The following is a 12,613-nucleotide window of genomic DNA, read 5'->3' on the forward strand; positions in this document are numbered from 1 at the left end:
TAACTAAACAATTCATACAGTATAGTAAGCCTGTTGCATAAAACTAAATTAGGAAGGCAGAGAGACACAGCTGCATCTGGATTCAATTTCTTTTATACCTTTTATATAAACTGGGTGGTTCGAGTCCTGAATGCTGATTGGCTAACAGCCGTGGTATATCAGACCATATACCACGGGTATGACAAAACATTTATTTTTAACTGCTTTAATTACGTTGGTAACCAGTTTATAATAGCAATAAGGCGTTGCGTCGTGCCTAAGAACAGCTCGTAGTCGTGGTGTATTGGCCATATACCACAAACCCCCGAGGTACCTTATTGCTTAAATATACAAGAGAGGCAAATGCTATTGCATTCCTTTCATTAGTGGTAACACCTTTCTCTGAAGGAATTAAACAAAAACTGGGCTGAGACTTGTTTTGTTGCACAGCCCAGAGGGTTTCAAACCTCTCCTCAGGGGGCCCCAGCCCTTCCATTTATTTGATCTATTCTACATATATCACACTTGATTCAACTTGTCAACTAATCATCAAGCCCTTAAATCAGGTGAGCTAGTTCAGGGCTACAACAAAATGGTGAAACGTATAGAGGGCCCACCAGGAGAGGTTTGAGAACCCTTGCCATAGGCTATTAAAATAAAATTGACAGAATGATAGGGGAGCTAAAATCCCCCAGAGATTGGTACGATGACCTAAGCAAATGTCCCAAAGATGCTAAAATCCCCCAGAGATTGGTATGGTAACCCAAGCAAATGTCCCAAAGCTGCTAGGCTTTGAAGGCATCTCATGGATTCAGTTTCTCTAGCAGCTGAAAATTGCTTCACGTGCGACACACCGCACCTCACATACACACACACCGCATCTCTCTCACACACACGCACACGCACACAAACACACACACACACCTTGACAGTCTTCAGACGGAGCCATTTTGTGGCTTATTCTACTGCCGACACTGTCCCTCCAGCTCATCTCCTCCCTCCCAACCCTTACCATCATACCGTCACTGTGACAGCGACAACAAATAACCTATGTTAACCTCACTATGGGCAGCCACTTCCACTGCTCGCCACAAGAGGGAAGAGTGTGGCAAGAGGAGGACATCCCAGACCAGATGTAGAGGCATGCAGAGGATGGTAGAATCTCTTTATCTTATTCCTAAAGTAAGGAATAATGTAATTGTTATTCATGACATTCTTGTCTGCATGTGTTCTATGTGTTGCACCATCCCGAACGCAACCCAGGAGTGTGGAAGGTTTGAGTGAATGGCACCACAACATTTGCAAAATAGATTATTATCTCAGAACATCCTGGTTAAGAGGTTATGTAAACAATTGCAATCATCGTTGCGCTAGCTTAATCAACGGAGAGAGAATAAGAGATCATTGCCATCTTCCTCAGTTTAGAATAAAGGGCTGCCGTTTTGAGTGGTTACAGCTCTGTTGCCTTTGGTATTTGTGTGTCCATCCTGATGTATAAACCCACCCTGCCAGAAATAGCTCTAGGCTCCGGTGTGCAGACAACTGTGGGCTGTGGGTGTGGCAGGAGTACTACCTTTCAGAAGTACTACCTTTCAGGAGCAACGGAAAAAAAACATTGGTCATCAGGCTCCTAACTCCATACTTGGCCTAATCATCTGCACCTGGGTCTTCAATTACACAGAACCAGTCAAATGGGTCAAACCAGCCATGCAGAAATGCCCAATCCAACATCGAACCTTTGGTAATTATTCCTTGGCAATTCATGTCGATCTGATAGGATAAGCAATATGGTTCCACCTTGCCGTCTGATAGGCTAGCCGACCTTTTTCGCCGTTATTCTGCTTACACCAATGCAAACCTTTCAAGTCTAAACAAGTGACTACACAGCTTGTAGTTGTTCACTCTCCACTGCAGTGGGTACAATGAGGTATGCAGTGGGTGTAGGCACTAAGTAGTATCTAGCCAAACTATTTCAGATCTGTGCTGCCGAGTTGGATGAAGAACGGGAGACGAGGAAAGGAAGCCATTTTGGACAATAAATAAGCAGCACCATTTACCCAAGTGCCTAGTTGGCGTGTTAAAGGTTTTGCAGCCCAATGCTGTTTTTTTGCATGTTAATAATTCACAAATAAATTACTTTTGGAGGCATTTTTGTTCTATTTATAGAGAATCAAGGCGCCACTTCGACTAGCTAACTAGTATGTGTTTTCCATCTCTCATCCATACTCCCGACGTGCTCTGTGCTCATATGGGAGGATCTGAGAACAGGGCACAGTAGTAGAATCTGCATTTTAAATGTTTTGACTGTTTGAGAATGTTGTTTTTTTAGAGGCCCATTTATCTCTAGGCCTCCCGAGTGGTGTAGCGGTCTAAGGCACTGCGTCTCAGCGCTTGAAGCATCACTACAGACACCCTGGTTCGAATCCAGGCTGTATCACAACCGGCTGTGATTGGGAGTCCCATAAGGGCGGCCCCACAATTGGCCCAGCGTCGTTCGGGTTTGGCCGGTGTAGGCGTTCATTGTAAATAAGAATTTGTTCTTAACCGACTTGCCTAGTTAAATAAATAAAAATAGAAGCCTATGCCAACAGTGCGCAACGATGCCTAATTTATCATCACCATTAAAGATAACATATCCTAATGGCTAAATTGTCCCATTATTTATATCAGACAATAAAAAAAGCAAGTGTCATTTAATATTGATTTATTGAAAGCGTAATATCAACTGGTTACATTATATGGTGGAACAGAATCTCAATAAAGGCAGTATCCTCAGCGGTGGCCCTTGTAGAAACCTATGGCTGTTTAATGGCATAGTTTTGTTTATTTACCAGACAAGACACTCTTCCTAAGCCCTTATCACAGTCAAGACACCTATTTTATATATTTAAAAAAAAAAACATTATGTAACATAAGAATAAAATAGAACTGAATATTTTTTCCAAATTGATTCCAAAAAAATTGACAGGGATATTTGATGCCGTCTGGAACAGTTATTCTCAGAATGCTCGCTTGAAACCGAGCTCAATTTGGAGAGTTGAAAGACAAAAAAGTCTGGGTTACAAACCAAAATGTGTCTTATTTTCAATACACAAACATTTAATTTAGTTTAAATCTGCCTGTTCTTATGGAATAAAAAAAAATCCACATTGAACAACACTGCATGGTAATGAATTGCTGCCATGCTTAATGATTCTTATGAAAATATGCTCTAAGTCTTCATCAAACTAATATTTTTGTGTATTTTCAGTGTAGAACCTGTCGATCTGAAAACTGTATTACCACTACTCGTTAACCTTGCCCATGGCGCTATCGCACCGCTGACACCAGCTCAGGAGATGAGATTATACACGGGATTTACGGCAATTGGAAACAGATCAAGGACCTGGAGATTGGGTGTCTGATAAGAGATTGTTACTGGAGTATTTACTAGGAGTCCCAGTAACACAAACAACCCTGGAAGAGGTGACAACATTAATCTCAATCTCCTGTGTCTTTCTGTTTCACAATCTCTTTCCACTCTCTTCTCCCTCGTCTCCCCCCCACCCCCATTTCCCTCTTCGCTGTCCTCCCCTCTCTGTCCCCCCCTCTCTTTCTCCGGTTCATCAGGGTGTTATGTGCAGCTCGTCTGTATTCTTCCTTCAGGAAAGCACCAGAAGAGCGAGCTACACATTGACCAGATTGGCAGCGTAGGCTAGCCCACTCACCGCAGGCGTGATGCAATGCAAACTCTATATGACAGAGCACATCAACAACACCCACACACATATGCCACACCTACACGCTTAACGCCCACGCGTGTGTCCGCATACCAACACCGATCATGAAAAACAGTATGCCACTGTGGAGGGATGGGCATGTGTAAGAGAGTACTCGAACGGACGTCAAAGTTCGATATTTAACCGGAGATCAAATACTGTAAAACTACTTGTTGGAATGTGCGTTTTGTCCCTACAAGTGAAATGTTGTCTTGAAGACTATGTTCATTTGCTTTTCACTCCAGATACACAAACTACATTCCTTAGCAAAGGACGACAGTTTTATCACAAATTCTAAAATGGTTGGTTGATGTAGGAAAATATGCGTTTCATTTTTTTGGAATAATTGTGTCATTTCAGCATTTTAATAGTCCTGTTTAGTTTCCGCTTAGGCTACTTTTAAAACTACTAGGACCGTGTAGAAGTGGTTAGCCTAGGGCTAGCCTATAACCCCACCTAAACATAGCTAGATTGACTGCATGCCAACTAGGCTTGGGCGGTATACCCCGTATATACCATACACCAGGTTTTCTGGAAATATCCACGGGATGGTTTTTCAATACAGTTAACTATTTCTGTAAAGTTTTTTCAATACATTGTAATATTTGTAGCTACTTTTTAAGTAAATAGTCTACAGTCAACTTGTGCGATATGTTAGGATGTAAAGCAGATTGCGTTCTTCATTTCACCTGTAACATTATCTTACCGTAGTTCCCCAGAACAGTTGAGCCAGTCACGTGTTTGTTTGTAATAGCACAACAGGAGAAAGCGGGTAGCTAGGTGAGTCCAGCTTTGTGTTGTTGAAAAGAGGAGCGTTTTATATTGAAAGTCAGTGTTTTCTTACTTCGATAGAGTGATCAAGGATATACATATAAAATGCAACAATTTCAACGATTTGACTAAGTTACAGTTCTTATAAGAAAATGTAGGCCCTAATTTCACAATGGTGGGCATGGGAGGGCATAGGCCCAACCACTTGTGAAACAGGCCGACCCACTGGGGAGCCAGGCCCAGGCCCAGCCAATCAGAATGAGTTTTTCCCCACACTAGGGCTTTATTACAGACAGAAATACTCCTCCGTTTCATCATCTGTCCAGGTGGCTGGTCTCAGACGATCCCGCAGGTGAAGAAGCCGGATGTGTCCTGGGCTGAAGAAGCCGGATGTGTCCTGGGCTGGTGTGGTTACACGTGGTCTGTGGTTGTGAGGCCGGTTGGACATACTGTCAGATTTCTCTAAAACGACGTTGGAGGCAGCTTATGGTAGAGAAATGAACATACAATTCTCTGGCAACAGCTGTGGTGGACATTCCTGCAGTCAGCATGTCATTTACATGCTCCTTCAAAACTTGAGACATCTGTGGCATTGTGTTGTGTGACAAAACTGCACATTTTAAAAGTGACCTTTTATTGTCCACAGCACAAGGTGTAATGATTATGCTGTTTATTCATAGTCTTCATATGCCACACCTGTCAGGTGAATGGATTATCTTGGCAAAGAGAGAAATAAATGCTCACTAACAGGAATACAAACAAATTTGTGAGAAATAAGATTTGTTTGTGTATGGAACATTTCTGGGATCTTCTATTTCAGCTCATGAAACATGTTGCATTTTTGATCAGCCACACATCTGCTGACAGAATGCCCATTAGCCAATTCTTATCCAATTTTTTTTATTTTACTAGGCAAGTCAGTTAAGAACAAATTCTTATTTTCAATGACAGCCTAGGAACAGTGCCTTGTTCAGGGGCAGAATTAGATTTGTACCTTGTCAGCTCAGGGGGTTTGAACTTGCAACCTTCCGGTTACTGGTCCAACGCTCTAACCACTAGGCTACGCTCACGCACAACATTTTCCAGATGCCAAGCAGAAATGACAATAAGAAGCATTTCACATCTGCAGCACAATATTTATTATGCATATTATCTTGTTTACCTCTGTGAAAAATTCAGAATTCTGCATTAACACGAACCCTAAGTTTAACTTGCTAGTTAATCTAAGTAAGTAAATAGCTGAATTAATAAGGTGACGTGGCATCATATTGTGTTAGCTTAGTGCTGTGTTTGAGAAGTCAAAGCCCTTTGCAGGAGTTATTTGTACAGCTGCCACTATCTTAATTTCCTTGTGTTTTTTTCTCCTCTCCGTTCTCAGCACGTCTTCTCCTTCCCCCCTTCTCTCAGAGCAGAGCAGGCAGGCCCGCTGCCCTAGCGACACCAGACTCCACACAGACACAGTGTGTACACATGCTGCTCCAAAGCCAGTACTGTTCTTCCTTCAGACAAGCATATGTAAAAACGTTGTTCATTTGCACAATGTCTCTCATTCACATTCGCTTGTAAATGTCCAAACTCACCAGAAATGGCATTCGGTAGCTCCTACCTATATATGTAGAACTTTATGAGCTCGATTGCATGTCTTTGCAATTTGTTTTATTTTAGTTTGCGCTCGTTAGCATAGTTAGCTAACAGCCTCCACGGAAATTCGCTTTTACTAATAGACACCCCATTAGGCTTTTTAGCTGGATTTTGTTTGGCATCCCATTGAGTACTAAGCCGGTAGTACCGTATATCCTGTTATGAGAGAAGGACGGTATGACTATATGAAAATCTGGCTACCACGCACCCCTAATGTGCACCCCTAGTGTGATAGCTACCCTCACGCTGCTCCCTCCTAGGAGGTCCTGGAAAACATGTCAGTGTCCAACTGACAAAACAACTGGATTGAAGCCAGCAAAATTAATCCTGAAGCATATTATATAGCAGACTATAAAACACATGGTGAGTAGAGTAGTGTGGAGTAGGCTACGTGAAAACAGGTAAATATGTTTTGGGGAATCCTTTTAAGAACACTTCAAAGAGACACGCACTCCAAACAACACTATCTAGACACAGTGTACTGGAGGGGGAGGTGAAAATGAAACCAATGACTTAAACATGCAGCACAAACACACCCAGTCCACAGGGAGGACTACTGAAAACACACCCAGTCCACAGGGAGGACTACTGAAAACAGACCCAGTCCACAGGGAGGACTACTGAAAACACACCCAGTCCACAGGGAGGACTACTGAAAACACACCCAGTCCACAGGGAGAACTACTGAAAACACATCCAGTCCACAGAGAGGACTACTGAAAACACACCCAGTCCACAGGGAGAACTACTGAAAACACACCCAGTCCACAGGGAGGACTACTGAAAACACACCCAGTCCGCAGGGAGGACTACTGAAAACACACCCAGTCCACGGGGAGAACTACTGAAAACACACCCAGTCCACGGGGAGAACTACTGAAAACACACCCAGTCCGCAGGGAGGACTACTGAAAACACACCCAGTCCACGGGGAGAACTACTGAAAACACACCCAGTCCACGGGGAGAACTACTGAAAACACACCCAGTCCACGGGGAGAACTACTGAAAACACTACTGAAGAATTGAAGAGGCAAAATACAAAAAGAGTCAGGATAGAGGAGGGGGGTGAGGTAACAGCCGTCAGAAAGTATTCAGACCCCGTTTCCACATTTCGTTACAGCCTTTACTCAAGAACTTTCTCAGCAAATCTACACACAATAGCCCACAATGACAAAGCGAAAACAGGTTTTGAGAAGAAAAGAAAATACGTTTGAAAAATAAATACCTTTATTTACGTATAAGTATTCTGACCCTTTGCTATGAGACTCAAAATTGAGCTCAGGTGCATCCTGTTTCCATTTTTTTCCCTCACCTTTATTTAACCAGGTAGGCAAGTTGAGAAAATTCACCCAACTTATTGTGGGAAGCTTGTGGAAGGCTACCCGAAACGTTTGACCCAAGTTAAAAAACTTAAAGGCAATGCTACCAAATACTAATTGAGTGTATGTAAACTTCCGACCCACTGGGAATAAAGAAATAAAAATAAATAAAAGCTGAAATAAATAATTCTCTCTACTATTATTATTATTTCACATTCTTAAAATAAAGTGGTGATACTAACTGACCAGGGAATTTCTACTAGGATTAAATGTCAGGAATTGTGAAAAAATGAATTTAAATGTATTTGGCTAAGGTGTATGTAAACTTCTGACTTCAACTGTATCTGTCTAGGTTGGAACTGGTGCTGTTAAAATACAATAAATAATTTTAATTCTGAACTGGAATAAACGGATTGATCACATCACACAGATGAATAACAGAACACAGGCTTTTTGATAGTGCAACCCCCTAAGTAACAGTACAGATGAAAAATGATCAAGCCTACTGTACATCTTAGAAATGATTGTTGAAAGAAAGTCTAGGTTGGAACTGTTGCTGTTAAAATACATATATTTTTTTATTGTGAACTGGAATAAACTGATTGATCACATCACACAGATGTTGACCAGAAAACACACACACAGTCCTAATGAGAGCATGTCTAATATGTATTGTATTTTAACAGCAACATGTCTATTCTGGTCTCTGTTTTAACAGTGTAACACTGAGGTGATGCTCAGCCTTGAAACTGTTTCTGTACTTGTTTTTGAAGTATGTCAGAGTTGAGAACCCCGACTCACATAGGTATGTGTTGCCAAACTGGACCAGAACATCTACTGCTTTCTCAGTCAGGCAGGAGACCGCTTCCTGCTGCAGATGAACAACCCAGAACTGTGTGAGTGTTTACCTCAAAAAGCACCTTGCTTCAATCAGTTTATTCCAGTTCAGTATAACAATTATTATTGTATTTTAACAGCAACAGTTCCAACCTAGACTAGTTTTCAACAATCATTTCTACAGTAAGATGTACAGTAGGCCTGATCATTGTTCATCTTCATCTGTACTGTTACTTAGGGTTGCACTATCAGTAGCTAGTTAGTTTGCTAAGGTTAGCTATTAGCTGTGTACAAAACCAGGGGATTGTTTGAAATAGAAACTCGCATCTACTATGAGAGATAGTACTCCCTTATTTCTGCTGATCATCACCTGTTATAAAACAACAATGCCTTGCTAGTTGACTTACTTTTCCACTGTTGAGGCACTGTTTGATGAAACATTCTGGCCTGTTCTGAAAGAACTTCCTGGGTTTACCATCATGCTTGTTGATGTTTGGTCAGGACGTGTCGTTTTATAGCATGAGTCCATTTGATGAGCTGCATAGTGTGGGTCGCGGAGTGATCTTCAAGAAAACTGCAGAAAAAAAGATCTGGTAAACCGCGAAGCACACGGGCATCTACCTCCACCTCTCACACTCACACAGCTGCCAAACTGAGCAGAGACAGCTGCTTAAGCAGAGGTGCACTTGGCCAAATCAATTCCAGTAACTAATTAAATGATTATAAAATTTACTCTGACACGTCACGTCGCGACCCATACTTTTAGAAAGGCTGCTCTATGACAACGGTGTCTAGATGGAATTTGTGTTTTTGGTCCTGGCAACTGGACCTTTTTTGGAACACCATTATTTTTTATCTTACTGAGACTTACTGTCAGGGCCCAGCCCAGATGGCAGAATCTGTGCAGAATCTGTGCAGAATATCTAGGTGCTGCTGTAGGCCCTCCTTGGTTGGTGACAGAAGCACCAGATCATCAGCAAACAGCAGACATTTTACTTCAGATTCTAGTAGGGTGAGCCGGGTGCTGCAGACTGTTCTAGTGCCCTCGCCAATTAGTTGATATATATGTTGTAGAGGTTGGGGCTTTAGCTGCATCCCTGTCTCACCCCACAACCCTGTAGAAAGAAATGTGTTTTTTGCTAATTTTAGGGATTTTATAATGTCGTATGTTTTTCCCCGAACACCACTTTCCATCAATTTGTATATCAGACACTCATGCCAAATTGACACAAAAGCTTTTTTGAAATCAACAAAGCATGAGAAGACTTTGATTTTGATTCGGTTTGCTTGTTTGTCAATTAGGGTGTGCAGGGTGAATAAATGGTCTGTTGTATGGTAATTTGGTAAAAAGCCAATTTGACATTTGCTCAGTACTCTCTCTCTCTATTACCTCCCTCTATTACCTCTCTCTCTCTCTTACCTCTCCATCACGCCCTCCTTTCGGAAAAGCTGACCACGACTCCATTTTGTTGCTTCCAGCCTATAGACAGAGAATAAAACAGGAAGCTCCTGCGCTCCTGCGCTCAGGTCTGTTCAACGCTGGTCCGACCAAATTGATTCCACGCTTCAAGATTGCTTCGATCACGTGGACTGGGATATGTTCCGCATTGCGTCAAACAACAACATTGACGAATACGCTGATTCGGTGAGCGAGTTTATTAGCAAGTGCATCGGTGATGTCATACCCACAGCAACTATTAAAACCCAAACCAGGAACCGTGGATTGATGGCAGCATTCACGCAAAACTGAAAGCGCGAACCACTGCTTTTAATCAGGGCAAGGTGACCGGAAACATGACTGAAAACAAACAGTGTAGCTATTCCCTTCGCAAGGCAATCAAACCAGCTAAGCATCAGTATAGAGACAAAGTAGAGTCGGAATTCAACGGCTCAGACACAAGAGGTATGTGGCAGGATCTACAGTCAATCACAGATTACAAAAAGAAAACCAGCACCGTTGCGAACCAGGATGTCTTGCTCCCAGACAGACTAAACAACTTCTTTGCTCGCTTTGAGGACAATACAGTGCCACTGACACGGCCCACTACCAAAACCTGCGGACTCTCCTTCACTGCAGCCGACGTGAGTAAAACATTTAAACATGTTAACCCTCGCAAGGCTGCAGGCCCAGACGGCATCCCCAGCCGCGTCCTCAGAGCATGCGCAGACCAGCTGGCTGGTGTGTTTACAGACATATTCAATCAATCCTTATCCCAGTCTGCTGTTCCCACATGCTACAAGAGGGCCACCATTGTTCCTGTTCACAAGAAAGCTAAGGTAACTGAGCTAAACGACTACCGCCGTAGCACTCACTTCCGTCATCATGAAGTGCTTTGAGAGACTAGTCAAGGACCATATCATCTCCACCCTACCTGACACCCTAGACCCACTCCAATTTGCTTACCGCCCCAACAGGTCCACAGATGACGCAATCGCAACCACACTGCACACTTTCCTAACCCATCTGGACAAGAGAAATACCTATGTGAGAATTCTGTTCATCGACTACAGCTCAGCATTTAACACCATAGTATGCCCCAAACTCGTCATCAAGCTCGAGACCCTGGGTCTCAACCCCGCCCTGTGCAACTGGGTACTGGACTTCCTGACGGGCCACCGCCAGGTGGTGAGGGTAGGTAAGAACATCTCCACCCCGCTGATCCTCAACACTGGGGCCCCACAAGGGTGCGTTCTGAGCCCTCTCCTGTACTCCCTGTTCACCCACGACTGCATGGCCATGCACGCCTCCAACTCAATCATCAAGTTTGCAGACGACACTACAGTGGTAGGCTTGATTACCAACAACGACGAGACGGCCTACAGGGAGGAGGTGAGGGCCCTCGGAGTGTGGTGTCAGGAAAATAACCTCACACTCAACGTCAACAAAACGAGATGATCATGGACTTCAGGATACAGCAGAGGGAGCACCCCCCTATCCACATCAACGGGACAGTAGTGGAGAGGGTAGTAAGTTAAGTTCCTCGGCGTACACATCACGGACAAACTGAATTGGTCCACCCACACAGACAGCGTGGTGAAGAAGGCGCAGCAGCACCTCTTCAACATCAGGAGACTGAAGAAATTCGGCTTGTCACTGAAAACACTCAAACTTCTACAGATGCACAATCGAGAGCATCCTGTCGGGCTGTATCACCGCCTGGTACGGCAACTGCTCCGCCCACAACCGTAAGGCTCTCCAGAGGGTAGTGAGGTCTGCACAACGCATCACCGGGGGGCAAACTACCTGCCCTCCAGGACACCTACACCCCCCCCCCCCACCCCCCCCACCCCCCCCCCGATGTCACAGGAAGGCCATAAAGATCATCAAGGACAACAACCACCCGAGCCACTGCCTGTTCACCCCGCTGTCATCCAAAAGGTGAGGTCAGTACAGGTGCATCAACGCAGGGACCAAGAGACTGAAAAACAGCTTATATCTCAAGGCCATCAGACTGTTAAACAGCCACCACTAACATTGAGTGGCTGCTGCCAACATACTGACTCAACTCCAGCCACTTTAATAATGTAAAAATGTATGTAAAAATGTATCACTAGTCACTTTAAACAATGCCACTTAATATAATGTTTACATACCCTACATTACTCATCTCTTATGGATATACTGTACTCGATACCATCTACTGCATCTTGCCTATGCCGTTCTGTACCATCACTCATTCATACTCATTCATATATCTTTATGTACATATTCTTCATCGCTTTACACTTGTGTGTGTATAAGGTAGTTGTTGTGAAATTTTTAGGTTAGATTACTCGTTGGTTATTACTGCATTGTCGGAACTAGAAGCACAAGCATTTCACTACACTCGCATTAACATCTGCTAACCATGTGTTGACAAATAAAATTTGATTTGATTTATTACCTCTATATTTCCCTCACCTCTGTCTGTTACCTTGGTCTCTCCTGCTCCGCATTACCTCTCCGCATTACATCTCCCTCTGACCTCTCCCTCTCCGTATTACCTCTCCGCATTGCATCTCCCTCTCTGCATTACCTCTCCCTCTCTGCATTACCTCTCCCTCTCTGCATTACCTCTCAGCATTACCTCTCCCTCTCCGCATTACTTCTCCCTCTCCGTATTCCCTCTCCGCATTCCCTCTCCGTATTCCCTCTCCGCATTCCCTCTCCCTCTCCGCATTCCCTCCCCGCATTACCTCTCCCTCTCCGTATTCCCTCTCCGCATTCCCTCTCCCTCGCCGCATTACCTCTCCCTCTCCGCATTCCCTCTCCGTATTCCCTCTCCGCATTACTTCTCCCTCTCCGCATTACCTCTCCCTCTCCGTA

The 12,613-nt window shown here is 43.7% G+C and overlaps 1 protein-coding gene across 1 annotated transcript in view; it reads right to left on the bottom strand.

Annotated features, from left to right (window-relative positions):
- LOC110508241 (activated CDC42 kinase 1) overlaps positions 1-12,613 on the bottom strand; it is a 124,410-nt gene that overhangs the window by 92,658 nt on the left and 19,139 nt on the right. The window lies entirely within an intron of this gene.

Source organism: Oncorhynchus mykiss, chromosome 28, assembly GCF_057628025.1.
Source record: "Oncorhynchus mykiss isolate SJ-2025 chromosome 28, ASM5762802v1, whole genome shotgun sequence".
Classification (NCBI taxonomy): Eukaryota; Metazoa; Chordata; class Actinopteri; order Salmoniformes; family Salmonidae; genus Oncorhynchus; species Oncorhynchus mykiss.